Source organism: Lemur catta, chromosome 14, assembly GCF_020740605.2.
Source record: "Lemur catta isolate mLemCat1 chromosome 14, mLemCat1.pri, whole genome shotgun sequence".
Taxonomy (NCBI): domain Eukaryota; kingdom Metazoa; phylum Chordata; class Mammalia; order Primates; family Lemuridae; genus Lemur; species Lemur catta.
Window position 1 is genome coordinate 48,494,241 of NC_059141.1, and position 6,027 is coordinate 48,500,267.

Genomic DNA, 6,027 nt, shown 5'->3' on the forward strand with positions numbered 1-6,027 from the left:
GCCCATCAGTGTCCAGCCAGTCATCATAAAGGATTACCCTTGAACACCCTGGGCTCCACCCAAGAGAGGTCAGAAGCTCCCCCGCGCAGAGCACCTCTTGCCTCCCCTTGGCCGGCACCTACTGTGGGCTCCTGCACTCTGTGCACAACGTGCTTTGCCTTTGGGCTGTGGCTGGCACAGGGCTGGCACAGGGTGTGGCACACCATTTACTGTTCAGATGACGGTGCATTTCCATTTCAACAGTGCTCTCTCTGGTTGGAGCTCAAGCTATCAAAAACAAGCACATTCCACCGGATGTGGTGTGGCATTAAGCGTACTGCCCACTTGGACGTTGCTTTCACCCAGAAGGCCAGGGGTGATAGAGGGAGAGTTGTTCCCGTGAAGAATCTCCTCCTGAATGTCAGGATGAAGAGGAGAAAGACAGGAATGACGGGTGTCGAATTGTAGTAAACAGGCAGAGAACAAACTGGTTTCCACAGAGGACTTTATTATGTCTAAGTAACTTTGACCAAGCTGTACTTCATTTTCTGAAGTCTACAACTACAGACAAAATGCATCACCTGACAAGACCTCCAAAGGTGTGAATACTGACCCCACAGCTTGGCTCCCTCCGGCATACCAGACAGACACACACTGCTATCCTGCCTGCTCCTCTCCAGCTCAAAGGGCCCCGGCACCCTCTTGGCTCCAGTCTGGTGCTTGATCATCACTCCCGTTGACCACACCTTGGTTGGGCATGACATCTAATCCTCAGAAGAGCACTCTATGAATGAGAAGTTTCCCCTCCTATTTTTCAGACAACAGGCTCAGAGTTCAAGGTCACACAGCAAGCTGGTGGTAGAACCAGCATTTGAACCAAGGCATGCCTGACTTCAAAGCCTATGCATGGTCAACTGTTCCCAATGGCTATGAAAGGCTAGAGACGTTTCTAGAGCTACAGCAGGTCACTTTGAGCAAGCTAGCTTCTCTGAGGCTGCTTCCCCAACTGTAAAATAGGTGTAATAATGCCTGCCGTGTACGGCAGTTGTATTAGAGGTGAGACCTGTAAAAGGCATTTGGTACAGCACCTGACACAGCCTCGATGCTTACAAATGCTGTTTGTTATTATTATCTTCTCAACATGCTCTGTCTCTTATATTTCAGGAGCTCAGCAAATGGATGCTGCTTATTCCCCAAAGAGTTCAGTAGATGTGACAATAAAGGGTGGTTGCCCAAGGGACACCTGCACTCTTTAGGAATGTAGGAGGCCAGCAGGTGCAGGAGAAAGTGCAGAGGACCACCAGCCAGAAGCTTGAGTTTGAGTCCCAGCTCCACCAGGTCCTGGCTGTAGGACCTCAGAGAAATCACTTAACCTCTTCAAGCTTCAGTTTCTTCACCTGTAAAATGTAGATGAGAATAATAAGTAGCCTTCATCACAGGGCTGTAGCTCAGCTTAAAGGAGATAATTGTTGTGAAAGTGCTTTGTGAAGTGGAAAAATGTTATCTAAACCTAAGGGACTATTATCCTTATGATGATATAGATCTAGTGTGGGTGGCTGCATTACAGAGGGTGGGACCAGCCTCCCTCTGCCCCTGGGAAAGACAGAACCAGAGGGAACAGGGGCAACAGGTGAGTGCAGGTGATTAGAAGGAATGAGCTGTGGGAAGCCAAGGTAGCTGGAATAGATGACTGCAGGAGGGGCACCCCTGGGTTGGAGACACTGGACCACTTCCATTCTTTCAACCTCCAGTTATATTAATAAACTAAAACAATTCCAGGACAGTGTTACCCATGTGGTAGATCTTACATGTTTGATACTGGCAATACATCAGGTGTAGATCTAGAGGGTCCTGTGTCTGTAGGGTCACAGTTGCATCAGCAGCTTCCCAATCCCCAACTATGTGGATCCTCATTCAGAGATAACACCCACCTGTACATTTCAGGCCACATAGAAGCCCCCTTAGTCTCCCACGGTAGGCTCTGGGGAGGGGATAGATGTATTTTTCCTTCGAATTCTCATCTGATAAGCAGTCTGGGGTATATCCATAAGTGGAATACTACCTAGCCATAAAAACGGCTACTGATTCAAGCGACACCTAATGCTGAGTGAAGAAGCCAGACATAAGATAGCACGCACAGTATGATTCTATTTGTATAAAGCTTTAGAACAGACGACACTCATTAATAGTGACAGAAAGCAGATCAGTGATTGCCTTGAGCCCGGGCTTGAGGGTGGGGTTGCAGTTGTTGACTGCAAAGGGGTAAGAGGAACTTTGGGTGTGATGAAAATGTCCTGTACCTTGATTGTTGTGGCATTCACAAGGAAGTAAACATTTGTCAAAACTCATCTACATGCAGATGAGAAAGAGGTGCATTTCAGTGTGTGTAAATTATACCACAATCCAGTCCATAAACATTCTTATCTGAATAGGAAACCTAAAAGGCCTCTTGTCCCCCTAAGACCTCTCTGCCCATAACTGTGTCTAATGTTTTTCTCAAGGTTTCCACAAAGGCTTCTTAAAGTCAGTTCAACAAACACTAACCACAGGCTGGTTCTGTGCCAGGCCCCGTGAAGATATGAGGCGAAGAGAAGGTCATCCTCACCCTTGAGGAGTTTGCAGTGCTGCCAGGAATCAGATGCATCAGCAGACAAGGCTTGTGCAAAGCGTTGCTGCAAAGGACCACGGTGTGCACAGGATGCTATGGGAGCTCAGAGAGAGGGAAACGAACGAACCTTGGCTGGGAAGAAGAGTCAAGGAAAGGTGGACCCAACTGCATATTAAATATGAGCATGAGCTAGGCAGGAGAATGGGCACAGGGTGGGAGGTGGGAATCAGAAGGTTGCCATCTGTCTCAGGGCAATCCCTGACTATGTATAGTTTTTTCATAATGTGCATTTTCCATGAACTTTTTGAAGACCACTCATATAAGCAAAGTCAGGGGTCTGCAAACTGTGGCCACAGGCCAATCCAGCCAGACTCCTGTTTTTGTAAATAAAGTATTGCTGGATCCACATTCGTTTGTTTACATATTGTCTATGGCTGCTTTTGTGCTGTAATGACAAAGTCAAATAGTTGTAACAGAGACCCTGTGGCTTCAAAAGCCTAAAACATTTATCCTCTGACCTTTTCAAGAAAAAGTAGGTGACCCCTAAGCAAAGGGAAGGAGGGGATGCTTTTAGACTTTAATCCCAAAGGCTGGGAAGAAGGAAGTTAGATGAGGTGAGAAAGATGATGGGAGTGAATCCTATTGTCCAGTTAAAAAATGCTTTCTACACATCTTAACTTTTGTGGTGGATACGTAGATTGGTGCCCTTGATACCTGGTCTAACTTCCCTCTGGTTTGAACTTCCTTCTTTGCAGTGCAGGGGCTGGAAAGCTTAAAATAAAACAAAACAACATTTTCCATGCTTCCTCATAGCAATATGCTTCAAATTACACCAATCAGATGCCCGCACATAAGACTCAAATTCAGAACTGAGTTAAGTGGGGAGAGAGGCAGTGTTGCTCTAGGCATCCATTGTTGACATGGACCTGGCAGGCTCTGTGTGGCTTTGAAGCCCACAGTTCTGGCGGCAGCTCCCGGATCTCTGGATTACAGCTAAGGTGGGGCCAGCAATTGGGAAAGTGGCTCCCTACTTCCTGGGTTCCTGGCTATGGTCAGGCAGCAGCTCTCCAGGAGGGTCAGTTCTGCAGTGCTCTGAAGGTCACTTCTGGAGGCCTAGCCTGAAGCCCATTCCTCTAGTTCATCCCGGTTATTTTAAGCACCTACTTCTCTGAATAAACCTTTTCTGTTATTGCAACTGACTCCTGACGCTACGCTGTTTAAAAGCATGTGTTGTGTACTTTAAGTGAAACTGATAGATTAAACATCTGTGTTTATCTCTTCTCTCCATTAAACCTCTCTAAAAATGAGAGTAGAGGAATTTGTTTTTTCAAAGGCACAAACCCAATAGGACTAAGAAGCCAGGAAAGGATACGGCAGTGGACCAGTGATGACAATAAAGTTTTGGAAGCTGGAAAGCAAAGACAAGTGATAATTGACTTAGCAGACTGGGGAAAGTGGAGGTGGAAGAGCTAACAAGAAAAAGGCCAGTTCATATCACAGGACTCCAAGAAGACTCACAAATTGGAGGCTCCAGGTACCTCTGGAGTTAGGGGTGCAAGGCGAGGCCAGAAAGAGAAGGACTGGTTCAACATCTTTAAAAGGAGCAGCTGTAACCCCCAAATCTCCTTCACCGTCTTGCCCAGATAGGCACTCTTCTCTTCCCAGTGCCTTCTGATGCGAGGTTTGCCTTTTACAGAGGTTAACAATAGATACAGCATGTCTCAGAGACTTCACGTCCTCGGAGACACATCCCAGCTGTGGCCCAGGGGAAGGTGTCGTACTGCAAACAAGAGGGTCAGTGACAGTCTGTGTTCTGAATGGAGAGGGTCCCTACTCCCAGCTGCAGTTTGGCTCTCAGAAGCCTGGCCCTCAGGCTTGTACTCCACAGACCAGAAAATGAAGAATGCTTCCTGGGGAACATTGACCAGCAAAAGAGAAGACATCTGTAGATACGACCATTCGACATTTGGGAGCCCCCCAGCGAAATGACTGGTCTGGATCTGATTACCCTATAGAGAACCCCTCCCTGAGACAAGCCCTCTCATGCCCTGCCACCCCTCCACTCAGAGCTTCCTTTAAGAACTTTAGCCCCTCACTAATGCTTAACTATGAATAGACAAAGCCCACAAGGCAAGTCAGGAATGTTTCTAACATGGAAAACAGGGGTTTAGAAATGAGTAGAGAAAGTAAACCCAAATGAAAGAGAGACAGAGAGCTGGGATTCAAACCCAGTCTGTATGTCTCCAAAACCTGCGTTCTGTTCACTTCTCCAGGCTGCCTGAAAAAGTGAATAAAAAGTATATAATACTTCTCTGTCTCCAAAACTTTGAAACTATGCTCTGGTGCAGCCTCCATTTATTTCATTTCATCCCTTCTGTAGTCCCATCCTCTGTGTGTAACTTTTTCTACCATCTTCACCCTTTGCTCTGGCCAGAGAGGTCTCCCTGCTGTTCCTGGAACATCCCCAGAATCTGTAAAGACTGATCAAGGAGTGATGCACGTTATACATCATACCCTTTGTAAGCTCTACACAAACATAAGCTAGTATCTTGTCTTTTCCTTCTGATATTACAGAAGCGTCTCTTTATCTTGGCATATCCAAAGCCTTAGAGTCTTTCAAGGTTAAACTTAGTCCCCTGCAGCTCTGGGTCTCCAGATTGCAGGACAGATGAGGGACTTTTCTTTCTGAATTCTTGGGACACTTACCACAAAATCAGTACCATGTCATGTCCTGGCCCATCTTGCACTGTGTAAGTTCTTTTGTCTATGTCCTTGTCAAGCACCTGTTTGGCCCTTTAAGCAGTGAAGCAGTAGCTGTTTTACTTGGGTTAAACCCTCAACCTCTCTTAGCCTCAATTTTTCCCATTTGCAAAATGGGAGTGATGGTAGCTACATTGATCCTAGCCATGATTCTCTTCCCACTCCCATCTTGGGAATGTTGTGGGCAGAAGCAGTTCTGCTTAGCACAATGGTTCTCAAAGTGTGGTTTGGAGAGCCCCCAAGGGCCTGTGGAGCCTCACCTTTTCCAATTACATACCTGTGTGAGGCTGTTTTCTTTACATACTCCAATCAAAACAAGGCATTCTGAATGCAAACACAGCTGGAGAATCCAGTGTCTTCTATTAAGATGGATATGAAAGCATTTGTAAAAATGTAAAACGATGCCACTGTTCTAATTTTTTTTGTTTTGTAAAATATAATTTTTAAAATAAAAATATATGATTATGTTAACATGGAATAGGTTATTGTTATTTTATGAATTAATGAACATTTAAAAAAGTTCTCGGTTTTAATTTCTAATAGAGTAATTATCAATAGATATAACCCACACAAACAAAAGATCTTGGAGATTCTCAATAATTTTCAAGAATGTAAAGAGACACGAAGACCAAAAAGTTTGAGAGCCCCTAGAGAAAAGAATAGAGTTCTAGATCTAGATT